General features: G+C 44.6%; 1 protein-coding gene across 1 annotated transcript in view; it reads right to left on the minus strand.

Moving 5' to 3' along the window:
* Positions 1-2,801, minus strand: part of PPIG (peptidylprolyl isomerase G) — a 39,476-nt gene extending 36,675 nt beyond the window's left edge. The window contains 1 exon segment of the mRNA XM_042464339.1: positions 2,447-2,801. The gene's annotated coding sequence lies outside the window, so the exon portion shown is untranslated.
* Positions 2,802-14,321: the final 11,520 nt, after the last annotated feature.

Below are 14,321 nucleotides of genomic sequence, written 5' to 3' on the forward strand. Positions count from 1 at the left end.
CCTTAGGGCTGGAGAGTGGCTTTGGTGCAACTTCTGGACTCTTAGGATGCATGCATCATTGAAACACCATACCTCCACTGTGACTCGAAGCAGCTTTATTTTGGCTGTCTGTAACAGGCCTTAGTTACTTCACTCTTCATCCCTATTGCAAGATCATTTATTAAAAAGTTGAAATACGCCAATCCCAATACAGAAAGTCACTTTAATTCACTATTATTCTGAAAATGGATCTGGTAGAAGGAAAAACTTTTTAAATGTTTTGGCGAACGTATACACAGGTGAGGTACATATACTGTACGTGTATGGTGTAGGTAATTTGTATATTTATTTTACCATTATATATTGCACATGCTATGCTTCACATAAAAACTTGTTTCAGGAATTCAAAAAATAGTCTCCAGATCCATTCCTCAAACAAAACGACTTATCCAGGACCAAATCAGAATTGACAATCCAATCCATGCTAGGATCCAGGATATGAAAGTAACTACAAAGAAATAATTCTATTTTTAGAGTGGTCAATGGGCTTCATTTGAGCATCAGTTTACACAGCTCCCCCACCAAATTCCACCATGTCCATGATTTTGCCACATTTTGTTGTCTATATACATATTCTTCTCACTGGTCGTTTGTTTGTGTGTTGTGTGCCTTCAAGCCATTTCCAACTTATGCTTAACCAAAAGCGAATCCATCATGGGATTTTCTTGGCAGGTTTCTTCAGAGGGGGTTTGTCACTGCCATCCTCTGAGGCAGAGAGAATGTGACTTGCCCAAGGTCATCCAGTGGGTTTCCATGGCTGAGGTGACATGTGAACCCTGGTCTCCAGAGTCATAGTCCAATGCTGAAACCACTACGCCACACTGGTTCCACAGTTATCAAATCCAACACACATACACCCAGCCCAGCTTCCCTTCCTATTACAGGTTGAATATCGATTATCCGCAATTCTGAAATTCAACATACTAAAACTGGGTGGCTGAGACAGTGACACTTTTGCTTCCTGATGGCTCAGCCTACACAAACTTTGTTTCCTGCACAAAATTATTTTAAAAACTGTGTAACAAAATTAACTTCACACTAACTATACAGGAAACATAAACAAATTTCATGTTTAACTTGGGTCACACCGCCAACATAGCCCCTTATGTATATGCAAATATTCCAAAATCCTGTTCTCCCCCCTGAAAACACTTGTGGTCCCAAGCATTTTGGCTAAGAGAAACTCAACCTGTACACAAACTGTCAGCTTCACCTGATGAAGTAGCATTGAACTTTAGACAATCCAGAACACTACAGAAATCAAGTTGTACAGCTTATTCCCCTGCACTGGAGGCCACCATTTATTGTGATACTGATTTGTGCACAATGCTTGAGTAAACCAGGAGTGGGGGGGGGGGGTGCTTCCTTACTTTTAAGGGACACCTCCCAGGGGTCCCCAGCACATTCCCCACACAAACCAGCACCTCAATAAAAGCACTGTAGCCCCCTACCCTACCCTCCCACACACACACAAACACCCACACACACCCCTTGCACGGGAGGCCACAATTTATTGTGATATTGGCTTGTGCACAATCCTTGAGTAAACCAGGAGGGAGGGGGGATGCTTCTCTACTTTTAAGAGACACCTCCCAGGGGTCTCCAGCATATTCTAGCACCCCAATAAAAGCACTGCCAATACACTTGTGAGGTGTGCATTTCTGGGGAGGTGGTCCTCCTTTTCCCCTCTTCAGTCAGCCTCAAGAGGAGATACTGAGGGGGGGTTAAGAGGGTTAAGCAGATTCCCTACACAAACCAGCACCCCAATAAAAACATTCCCACTACACTTGTGAGGGGAGCATTTCTGGGGAGGGGCCTTCCTTTCAAGAGTCAGTCTCAACAGGAGATACTGAAGGGGGGGTTAAGCATATCTCCCACACAACCCCCCCCCCCCAAATAAAAGCACTGCCAAAACACTTGTGAGGGGTGCATTTCTGGGCCTTCCTTTCCCCCTTCAGTCAGCCTCAAAAGAGGAGACACGGGGGGGGGGAGGGTTAAACACATTCCCCACACAGACCAGCACCACAATAAGAGCACCCCAGCCCCCTTACCCTCCCAGAGACACACAAACACCCCCACCATCTCCTCCTTCCATTCAAGGCCCCAGGTTTCCTTCAACCCTCCTCCTCCTCCTCCTCCTCCTCCATGAGAAGGAAACCGCCTCTTTTCTTCTTCTCCTTTTCCCTCCTCCTCTCTAGAGGCGACCCTTCCTTCAAGCCCCCTCAGTATCTCCATTGAAGACCCCCATCCCTGAAACCACACCATGAAAGAGCCCCAGCCCTGCCTGCCTGCCTCCTCCTCCTCCTTCCTCGGGGTTTTGGGGGCCAGGAGGAGGCCTCCCCAAGCCCTCTTCTGCCTCCCCCGACCACCCCCTCCAAACGGGGCCACGGTCCTCTCCTCCACTCACCGTCTTCCCGGCCCTTCTCCTCCTTCTCCTCTTCACTACTGCTAGTACTACCACTACCACCTTCTCCTCAGCGGCGCCGCCATGTTAGGATCTGGTGCAGCACGGACTGCGTCAATGGAGGAGGAGGAGGAGGAAAAGGAGGAGGGGAAGGAAAGAAGGAAGGAAGCGGGAAACCCGGCCGGAGTGGCTCTGGTGGTGGAGACTAGGGCGGGACGCGGAGAAGCGTGGCCCTGGAGGCGTGTGAACGCCTGGACACGCGTCCTGGGAGGCAGAGGAGGATGGGAGTCTCGGAGAGCCTTCTCGACGACCCAAGGCTTCTCCTCCTCCTCCTTCTCCTGAGGGAAAAGGGGAGGCTCAGCCTGGGAGTTTGTGAGGGAAGGCTTGGCCTGTGCGACTAGGCCGCGACCCGCCTCTTTTGGCGCGCACGACGAAATCCCCCTCAGTCAGGAGGAGGAGGAGGAGGAGGGCCCAAAACACAACACACTGCAGAAATAATAATAACCCAGTTCGAGACCGCTTTAACTGCCCTAGCTCAGTGCTAGGGGATCCTGGGAATTGTAGTTTGTTGTGTCACCAGAGCTCTCTCCCTGACAGAGAAGGCTCAATGTCTCACAAAACACTGTTAGAATTCCCCCGCTGATGATCATTTCTCCAGTGTGTTTTGGGCCAGACTGAAAGAGAGGAAGGGTGCCTCTGCACTGCTGAAATAATGCAGTTTGATACTGCTTGAATGGTCACAGCTCCATCCATCCTACACAACACTGGGATTAGCAATGTGTATTGCACCGTGGCCTAGTGTAGTGGTCCCCAAACTGTGCCCTTTAAAAGATGTGGGACTTCAGCTCCCAGAAGCCTCAGCTGTGTTGGGCAATGGCATAGGATTCTGGGAGCCGAAGTCCAAAATCCCTTAAAGGGCACAGTTTGGGGGCCACTGGGTGGTTTGAGTGCTGGGCCATGACTCTGGAGGAGATCCGGGTGTTGGCCAGGGAAGCCCTTGGGCAAGGAACTCTCTCTCAGCCTCAGGGGAAGAAGGAGGCAGTGGCAAACGCCCTCTGAACAAATCTTGCCAAGAAAACCCAAGGAGGACCTAGGGCAGGGGTAGGCCTTTGGGCCCGTGGGCCGTGGGCCGGATGCGGCCTGGCAAGGCCTTGGGACTGGCCCCAGCCCGGTCCTGCCGCCGATTGCCACCAGGGCCTTTGGGGGGCAATTGTCTATAGAAGCCTCAGAAACATGCCTTTATATTAACATTTTTTTAAAAATCAGCAGATTTTTTCATGTGTCCTCCATTTTTTATTTAAAAAGTGCCCTCCATTTGAAAATTTTGTCCTACATTTCTCCTGGTTTATTTATATATTTAATTTTTTTAAAAAAAATATTTAATTATTTATTTTTTGGCTTCAGCCCTCCAGTTGTCTGAGGGACAGCAACCCGGCCCCCAGCTCAAAAAGGTTGCCTACCCCTGACTTAGGGTCACCATAAGTCAGAAACGACTTGAATGGTTATTTTATTTATGTATGCCCAAGATTTATATCCCACCTTTCTCCCACAGTGGGATTCAAGATGGGCTACAATATGTTTGTTTTTAAAAAAGACAGAGCTAAAACATTGATTACAAAAGTTAAAAATAATTAAATAATGCCAACATTAAAACACAGATTAAAACAGCATATGTAGTTAAAACCATTAAAGCAGTGGTTCCCAACCTTTCTAATGCCAGGACCCTTTAATACAGTTCCTCATGTTGTGGTGAGGATTTTCCTTGCTACTGCATATCTGAAATTTTGCTACTGTTATGAATCAATGTAAATATTAGTTATTATTATTATTTATTTACAGTATTTATATAATACGGTATTAATATCTGATTAATTAATTAATTAATTATAATTATTATCAGCCACTAATTATTAATAATTACTAATTAATTATTGTTAGTGGCTAATTATTAATAATTAATATTAATACTATTAATTCCACCCTCTGCTGCCACCACCCTGCTCTTTCTTGGGAGAAGGCCAAGCAGTGGAGGAGCTTTGAGCAGGGAGACCAGATGTCATAACCAGAACGGAGGGAAAGAAACCACAAAATGTAGGATACTCAAGAAAAAGGTAGATGACATTACAAAATAAAAGCTAAAAAGAATAATATCAATCCACAAAATGTAAATGCACAAAACCCCTCCTAATACCCCCCCTATGCTATTGTGCTCCCACCCCCCTCATCCTCCTGGCAGCCCCCTCCTTAGAGGTGAGAGTCAGCTGGAAAAGCACATCTCACTCCAGAAGAGAAGTATACTTGAGCAGTTTGCACTCTATGTCTTTTCAATTTATAATAACAGCTACAAAACTGAATAACGGTAATAGCATATGGGCCACTTAGGTCCAAAACACACTGCAGAAATCATCCAGTTTGAGGCCACTATAACTGCCCTGGTTCAATGCTAAAGAATCCTGGCAACTGTAATTTGTGAGACATTTAGCCTACTCTGTTAAGAGAGTTCTGGTGCCACAAAAAATGCAGCTCTCAGGATTCGCTAGCACTGAGCCAGGGCAGTTAAAGCGGTCTCAAAATGGATGATTTCTGCAGTGTGTTCTGGACCTTACTTTTTGAAAAATAGTCCAAATTTAAATGTTGCTTTAAAAATTATTTCCATCTCCCAGCTATAAGCTGGCTGGAGAGAAATGAGAGTGTTGTGGGGGAAGGACTGCCAATATATTGGGTGATGCATTCTGGGGTATGTACAGTTTGTGGCCAAGTAAATGGGGCTGAGCAGGTCACACTCTCTCAGCCTCAGAGGATGGTAATGGCAATCCCCCTTTGAAGAAACTTGCCAAGAAAACCCCGTAAGGTTGTCTTAGGTTCGCCATAAGTTGGAAAGGAAAGACACACAAGAACAACAACAAAAGTCTGCAATTATTTTGTATTGGTACATGGGAATAGGAGCCAGGGTGATGTAGTGGTTTGAGTGTTGGACTAGGACTCTGGAGACCTGGGTTTGATTCCCCATTCTGCTATGAAACCCACTGGGTGCCTTTGGGCAAGTCACACTCTCTCAGCCTCAGGGGAAGGTTAATGGCAAGCCCCCTCTGAGCAAATTTTGCCAAGAAAACCCTGTGATAGGCTTCAAGAAACAGCCAGTGTGGTGAAGTGATTTGTGAATTAAAGACCAGGGTCTGAACTGCCGCTTGGCCATGGAAAACTGTCAGAAATCCCCTGCATTCATTTATTCATTTGGGGTTTCTGTCATGAGGGTTATAGATTTAGGGTTTTGTTTAAAGATTATTAGGTTAAGACAGTAGTGGGTTTAATGCATAGTGGGTTAATAGAACATACTAGAAAGTGGTAGGCAGATTGTTAGCCTCTGTGCTTGCTTGTTAAGGATTGTAATGTTAGGGAGTTAGGCAGAGACCCTTCCTGTGTTGGAAGGGGGATTCAACCTGAAGGGCCTATTGCTATTGCTTATATGATGTTATGGTAATACGTTCATTATATTTTAGATGCTGCTCTATATGTTGGGTTGTGGGATGATGGGATATATAACTATGCTTTATTATACTCATAGGCTGTTAAGGTTCAATATTACTTATGCTTCAAGGTCACAGGTGCAAGGAGGAGATAAAGCCGTTTGGGAACTTAATTGTTTGGAGAGTTTGCCAAGGATCCCGGACTGGAGGACATTACATCATTGGGGAGGAGATTCCTCACTGCGTGGGAAGGAGTCATCCAATTAATTTACTTTATTACTTTATGGGGTGGGTTTGCTTTGTGGGACTACATAAACCATATGTTACTATACGTCTTCATTCCTGACAAAAAAGTCACTTCTCTTGTATGTAACTCTATTTTCAATAAAGTTGGTACTTTTACAGCCCAGCCTCTTATTGGAAAGGGGGCCTGCAAGCAGGAGCCTGACAAAACCCATAGTTGATTTAGGCAAGTCACATTCTCTCAGCCTCAGAGGAAGACACTGGCAAGACCACTTCTAAGTAAATCTTGGCAAGAAGACCCTGTGACAAGCCTTCCTTAGGGTCACCATAATTCAGAAACAATTTGAAGACACCGAACAACAACAAGAGCAGTAACACCACTAAAAGCCCCTCACCAGCCTTCACACTGGGATGCAGCCATCCACAGGGGCAGGGAGCTTGGGGAGCCAGCAGTGCCTGGCAAGCTTTACCTCAGAGCTGTGCCTAAGGAGAGCCCAGAAACTCCCACTGCTGAGGGGGAGCAGGAGGGAGCAAAGAGGGAGGAGACGGAGCAAATTTACAATCCCAGAAGTGAGGGAGGAAAGCATGGCCCGGTGCCCTCCTGAGCCTTCTCCTCCAGCCCCTTCCAGCTCAAGCTGCTGGTGTGGGGCTTTTGCCCCATGGGCTTGGCCATGCTGGCTGCCAGTTTTGGTTGCTGGGAAAACTGGCAACAGGCTGACAGCCACTATGGCTGGGACAAAAGCCACTTCGATGCCAGCCTCTGTTCAGTAGCCCTGCAGTGCTGGGCTTTGGTGTCTCCCCAGGAGGAGACCTGGGTTTGATTCCCTGCTCTGCTACAAAACCCTCTGGGTGACTTTGGGCAGGTCACACTCTCTCAGCCTCATCGGAAGGCAATGACAAACGTCTTCCAAGGAAATCTTGGCAAGAAAACCCCCATGGCTAGGGTCACCTCAGGGTTGTCATAAGTCCAGAAGAACTTGGGATGGGCCTGTGTGCGTGTTAAATGCTGGCTCCCACTGCATGCCTCAATCCATGCATCAGGAGGCAGCTGCAGCAGCACCAGACCTCCATGGAGGACATTGTCACCAGCCCCAGAGCAGGACAAGGAGGAAAGGGCAGAGGAGGAGCCCTCCCTCAGATGGTGCCCCTGGCCCTCTTCTCTGTGACAGAGACAACAGTGGAGGGGATGCAGCAGTGGCGATGCTCCATCTTTCCCTTCTCTTCCCCTGATCACCCCTCCTCCAAGCCCAGGCAAGGCACAGACAGACTGCTGTCTTCTGTCTCCCCAACAGGCCCCAGCAGCCCAGTGCCCTCCTTTCTCCCTCGCCTCTTCCTCCGCTTGCCTGCCTCAATGGCTCCTCCTCGCCCATGGCGCCCAGCAAGGACTCCGCCTCCCTGCCTTTCTCAATCATCTCCTTCCCTCCCTTTGCTTCATTTAGCATCCTCAAATGGAGGACGTTTTGCAATTCTTCCCAGACTCCTCAGAGAGGAAAGAAAGATGTTTGGTTACCCTACCCTTGGGAGGCAATTGCCTTTTCTCCTCCTCCTCCTCCTCCTCCTCCTCCTCCTGGCTGTTTCCTGCAGGCCCCCAGGAATCCTGGCGGGGGGTAAGACTCTTAGGTGACCCCCATGAGAGGGTTGGGAGACCCCCAAAAGGGTCCCGACCCCCAGGTTGGGAACCAATGCATTAAAGCATTAAAGTGGTACACCAGACTACATAAATTACTGTATATGTATGTTATATCTATGTAAGCTGCCTCCATCCGTTGGTAGAGGCAGCATACATTTTTTTTATTAGTAGTAGTAGTAGTACAGTAGTAAAATTCACCTACTAAAAGCCTGCCTAAATAAGAATTTATTCAGTGCCAGCAAAAAGAGAGCAGGGAGGGGACTGACTTGATCTCCTGTGGAAGGGAGTTTCACATTCTGGGAGCAGCCACTGAGAAGGCTCTCTTTCCAGTCCTCACCAACTGCACCTGTGAAGGTGGTGGGATTGAGAAAAAGCTCCCCTCTACACATCTTAGCACAAACTGTCTTGTAACAAGCAGCTCTGAGCGCATTTGTGGGATATAAAAACAAACAAATAAATAAATAATTGTGGTTTTGTGAGGCACCAGCTTAGTGGTGTGAGTGTTGGAGACCAGGGTTTGATTCCCAGCTCAGGCATTGTGAGATACAGATTTCTTCTAAGCACCAAAGTACCAAAACAAATTAATCAGGACAAAACAAGTGAAGCAGCATTTTCCAATTTATTCATTACAATCTTGCAAGAAGGGGTGTCTCAGGCAAGTAGGCTTTACACCGTCTGAGGTTTCACACAGTATTTATAAGACATTTTCTGTTACAATATTTCTATCATTTTTATTGGCTAGATCTAGACATGTGATCAATTTTAAGACCTCCATTTCAGGTATGTAAAAACTCCACCCATAACATATCTCATCATACATCTCATGACCATTTAAATTAGTCATTATAGATGCATAGGTGTGTTCTAATGTTCATCACCCCCATTACGCATACTCAAAGGGGGATCTCTCTTGACTTTTAGTAACCCCACCAAAACAATAGTGTTCTTGGCATTTAATGAGGATGGAGCTCTCTTATCAGTTGGCTCCAAAAACTGCTTTGCCTCCTTCTTTGCAAAACTGTCCTTGACTTCCAGGTGCAGTCTTACTTATTTATTTATTTAAACAGAACACTTAGCCATTTTGATAATCTTAACAGAGACAAAAAATACTATTTAAAATAACTAAGTCCAGCATATTTTATAAGTGTATCTTATTTATTATCAAACATATAAACCCCCTTTATTCTTATAAAGCAATATATTTAATATTTAATAAATAACAATGTTATAAAAAGCTTATCTAAAAACTCTTTCTTTTACTAACTTATCTATTTTTATAAAATTCCCTTTCAGTTAAAGGGCCTCAGCTGACCTTTACTCAATCCTATTAGAATAGATATATTGATTATAATAATATACATGTATATATGTAGTTTCATATTATCTATATATGTAATTTAATTATAGCATACGTTTATATAGTCTAACACGATTTCTATTCTATTCATGTGTTTCTAACTCTTTTCTTAAATCTTATGTGTTTGATTCAAATCCATTTCCCTCAGGCATGAAACTCACTGGGTGGCCTTGGGCAAGTCACACTCTCTCAGGGGAAGGCAGTGGCAAACCTCCTCTGAAATCTTGCCAAGAAAACGCCACAATAGGGTCACACTGCAGAAGTAATCCAGTTTGACACAAAACAAAACAGCTTTGTTTATACACCGCTTAATACTGAACTAACAGTGTCTAAGCGGTTAGCTATCTAACTGTAAGCTAATTGGACACCACTTTAACTGCCATCGTTCAGTGCTATGGAATTCTGGGAACTGTAGCCTTCTCTGTCAGAGAGCTCTGGTACCAAAAATAAACTACAATATCCAGAAATCCAGAGCATTAAACCATGGCAGTTAGAGCTGAGAGATCTTGTGGCACCTTTGAGACTAACTGAAAGAAAGAAATTGGCAGCATGAGTTTTTGTAGACTTCAGGCCCTGTACAGACCGACACCTTGTGCCTGCCTGGGGATGGAGTCAGAGTATTGCGTCCAGATGACATACGCCTTTGACGACACCACCAGGACGCCATGACACTGCAGGCAGCTCCAGACGGTGCACGGCATCATGATGCACCTCTGATTTTTGAAGCTCCTTTTTGCGCCCTTGGAAGGCCAGATCAGAGTCACAGCATGACATTGCCGCGGCCCCGATCTGGCCAGGAAAGGGGTGGCTTCCCACCACCCCTTAGCGGTCTGTCTAGCCTCTTCAGTGTACTTCCTCAGATGCTTTTGGTCCAAATGTATATGGGGAAGTAGACTGTAGTGTACAAAATCTCAGGGTGCCAATTTCTGTCTTTCATGTTAGTCTCAAAGGTGCTACAAGATCTCTCTACATACTGATTCTTGGCAGCTAAAGTGATGCCAAACTGGATTATTTCTGCAGTGAAGATGCAGCCTTTGGCTCACTCTAAGGCACACAACAACAAGAGGCACCAACAATCTTCAGCAGCAAGAAGGCTAAAGACCTTGTAAAACTACAAGTCCCAGGATTCCATGGGATGGAGCCACAGTGGTGTCAAACTGCATTATTACTTCAGTTGATATACCAACTATGCCCCTACCTGGACCGAAAGGACCTGGAAGCAGTGGTACATGCACTGGTAATCTCTCATCTGGATTTCTGTAATGCACTCTACATGGGGCTACCCTTGTACCAAGTTTGGAAGCTAAGCTTCAATTGGTTCAAAATGCGGCAGCCAGATTGGTCACTGGTTCTGCCAGGTCTGACCACATAACACCTGTTTTGAAGTCTCTTCACTAGCTGCTGATTAGCTTCCAGAGGCAATACAAAGTGTTGGTTATTACCTTTAAAGCCCTACATGGCTTGGGTCCGAGTTACTTGCAGGAACACCTCTCCCTACATAATCCGCCCTGCACTCTCAGAATAGTTGGGAAGAACATATTAGAACATTAATCAACTAGGCTCACATCGACTTCCCAAAGAGCCTTTACTGTAGCTGCTCCAAAATTGTGGAGCGGTCTTCCGGAAGAGACCCATCTTATTGCCTCCTTGGAAGCATTTAAGAGGGCACTTAAGACAGATCTCTTCTGGCTAGGTTATCCACCTGATCTTATATAGATCTTATATAAGAAATATTTCCCATCCTCCTGACCATTGTATAACTCTAACACATTTCCACCTGATAATTGAGCTAGTTTTAATATTAATTGTTATGTTATTTTATTGATGTGTTTTTATGTGAATTTTAGTGAGCTGTAATCCCACCTCAATCCATCTGGGAGAGGCGGGAAACTATAAATAAACTATTATTATATTATTTCTACAGTGTAGATGCACCCCAAAGCTGTCCTGCTTTGGGGGAAATGGTAGAAGAGGTGACATATCGTACCAAAAGAATGCCCCTAAGTTTTCTTTTCCACTTGCCTTTTTAAGCTGAGGTTGCCTCACAGGGAGGTAAAGGCTTGCAATGTTTTAGGTCTGCCCTACAGGAGAAGACCCATCTAGTGCATGTTCTGTTGGGCATAGCTGTACAGTTTAGGGTTGCCAGGTGTCCCTTATTACAAGGGATGAACCCTGTTTGGTGGTTGGGAAGTTTGTGCCTCTTAGGACTTGCATGTGCCCCTTATTATAAGGGATAGCCCCTATTTGAGGGGTGGGAAGCTTTTCCTGTTGTGTAGAATTAACAAAAGAAATCCCATATTTCTAGGTGTGGGTTGCTCAAAAAGACAGATATGTGTGCATCATGTAACTGAATTATGGAAAATATGTCCGTTTTACAGAGAAACACATGGCTTTTTGTTGTTAACTGTTCTTGGGTCGACCCTGACTCATGCTGACCCTGTGGATGAAGCATCTCCAAGACCCCCATCATCCATTGCTTGGCTCAGGTCCTGCAAACTCAGTCCCATAACCTCCCTGAGCTCATCCATCTGACATGCAGCCTTCCTCTCTTTCTACTACCTTCTACCTTTCCTAATATGATTTTATTTTCTAATGCCTTCTCAGAATGTGACTGAAATACAACAGCTTCCACTTGATCATCTTGGCTTCCAGGGTGAATTCAGTCTTGGTCTGTTCAAGGACCCATTTGTTTGTCTCTCTGGCTGTCTATGGTATCCTTAGCACTCTTCTCCAGCACCACATCTCAAATGAGTTTATTTTCTTCTTATCCACTTTCTTCTCTGTCCAGATCTCACATCTCTACATGGTGATGGAAAATACAATGGCTTGTACAATTCTAACTTTAGTGCTCAGTTGTATATCTTTACTCTTTAAGATCTTGTCTCGTTCTTTCATAGCTGTCCTTCCCATTCCTAGTCTTCTTGTGATTTCTTGACTCCGTTCTGATCAATGTTTGATCCAAGGTATGGAAACGCTTAACTATTTTGATGTCCTCATTGTCTAGGTGGAATTTATGTAGCTCTTCTGTGGTCATTATTTTTGTTTATGTTCAGCAGCAAGCCTGCCTTTGCACCTTCTTCCTTGACCTTCCTCAGTAATTGTTCCAAGTCTGTTTTCTGCTAGTGGTATGGTGCCACCCACCCAAATCTCTTAAGACTGTTGATCTTCCTTCCTCATTTCTTCACTCTTCCTCCAAGTCTAAACCTGCTCTTCTTATGGTTTTTTCTCCATACACGTTGAACAAATAGAATGCAGCCTTGCTCATTGGGAATCATTATTTTCTCTGAATTCTGTAGCTTATCTGAAATCAATACAGTGGTATCAGCAGGGATTTGGGTTCAGAACCCAGCATGGATACCAAAATTAGTGGATGCTCAAGTCCCATTAAATACAATGCCATAGTGAAATGGTGTCCCTTATATAAAATTGCAAAATTCAGGCTTGCATTTTGGAATTTATACTGTATTTTTGAAAATATTTTCAAGCTGTGGATAGCTGAATCCGTGGATAAAAAATCCATGGGTACAGAAGGCTGACATCTGGGGAAGTGGACCAAGTTTATGAAAGCTTATGCTACAACCTCTTGTACAAGTCTCAAGATCCCTTTTCATACTCAATCCATATTGCTGTTTGCTATTTAGTAGAATTAAAAGACATAGCCATGTTAGTCTGTAAAACCAGTATATAAAGAGATCTTATAGCACCTTTGGGACTTCATCTGAGGAAGTAGACTTAAGTCTAGAAAAGCTCATGCTGCCGACTTCTTTCTTTCAGTAAGCGTCAAAGGGGCTACAAGATTTGCTATTAAGGTACAACACAACTTACTCTTGGCTTCACCCATTACTTCCTTCCTTGGGCTTCTCCCTAGCATCCACAAGAAGACCATCCCTTAGGCAGCAACAGAGGCACGGGTTTCTTCCCATCTGCAAAGACAGGGGGATTTAAGAGCAAGGAAAAAACACATTTAAGCACGTGCTTCAAAAGGAATACCTCTAGGCTGCTTTATAATTAGGAGCCTGAAGGGCACTTACTGTTACTACAGTCTCCTCCGCTTCCTATTTGGGTGGAAGAAGCTTATCCTACATTCCCATCATGCTCTCTTTTGCAATCCCGTTGCCTACTGGGAGTTTTCTTTAAATTTTTGGCACGCCTCCCGTCTGGCGTGCTTTTGCAATCCTGTTTTTCTTGGCCGCACTGCAGTCACTTTTTCTGGGGTGAAAAACGTTTATAACAGGGAGCAATTTAAATGAGGATTATGCTAAGGGTGGCATTTCTACAATGCAGTTTGGCCACACCCACTTAAGTGCTGTAGCCGCCATCCTGTGGAAATCTCGGGATCTGTAGTTTCCTGTAATGCCCCTCTTCTTAGCATGTGTAATATTCACTGTGACAGCCAGACTATAAATGCATCTCCAAAAATGCATTGAGGAAGTAGTCTTAAATCTAGGAAAGCTCATGCTGCTAACTTCTCTCTTCACGTGAGTCTCAAAAGGGCTACAATATAATCCCGCTATATATAAATTTTTGTGGGTTTTTTGGGCTATGTGGCATGTTCTAGAAGAGTTTTGTTCTTGAGTTTCTTATATATTGAATTCCACAGACCAACATGCTATATCTTTGAAATGTTCCCAAACAGCAGTTGAGTCCAGGTGCAACTTATCGTTGTAAGGTTTTCAAAATAAAAATAGGAGGGGCAATCAAGTTCATGACCTCCAGGGCATGACAATCAGAAATTAGCATTACAGTAAACCTAGGATTGGTAGTTTGGTGAGGCCAAGACTCTGTGGGCAAGAGAAAGCTAAATGACCTGCAAACAAACTGACAAATCCCAAGAACCATTAAATTGGATTTACAGCACTTCAGGTTGAAGTCAATTAACATTAAGTTCTGCAGTAATGCTAAAGGTTTATTAAACTATAGATCCCAGGAATCGCATGGGATGGGATGGACATGGCATGTTAAAAAGTGCTGGCACAAATGCATTCCATTTACAAAATACGCTGGTCAAACTAAAAATCCCAGCATCCCAACAGGTTGGAGCCATTGAAGTTAAAGTACTGCCAAAGGCGCATGCAATTGCTGCAGAATGGCTAAAAAAAAAAGAAAAGCGCTGTGGTCAAACTACAAATCCCAAGAAGATGTACTCCATAGGGATGGAGCCATGGCAGGTTAAGTTCCAGT

The sequence above is a fragment of the Sceloporus undulatus genome, chromosome 1 (genome assembly GCF_019175285.1).
Source record: "Sceloporus undulatus isolate JIND9_A2432 ecotype Alabama chromosome 1, SceUnd_v1.1, whole genome shotgun sequence".
In the NCBI taxonomy this organism is placed as follows: Eukaryota; Metazoa; Chordata; class Lepidosauria; order Squamata; family Phrynosomatidae; genus Sceloporus; species Sceloporus undulatus.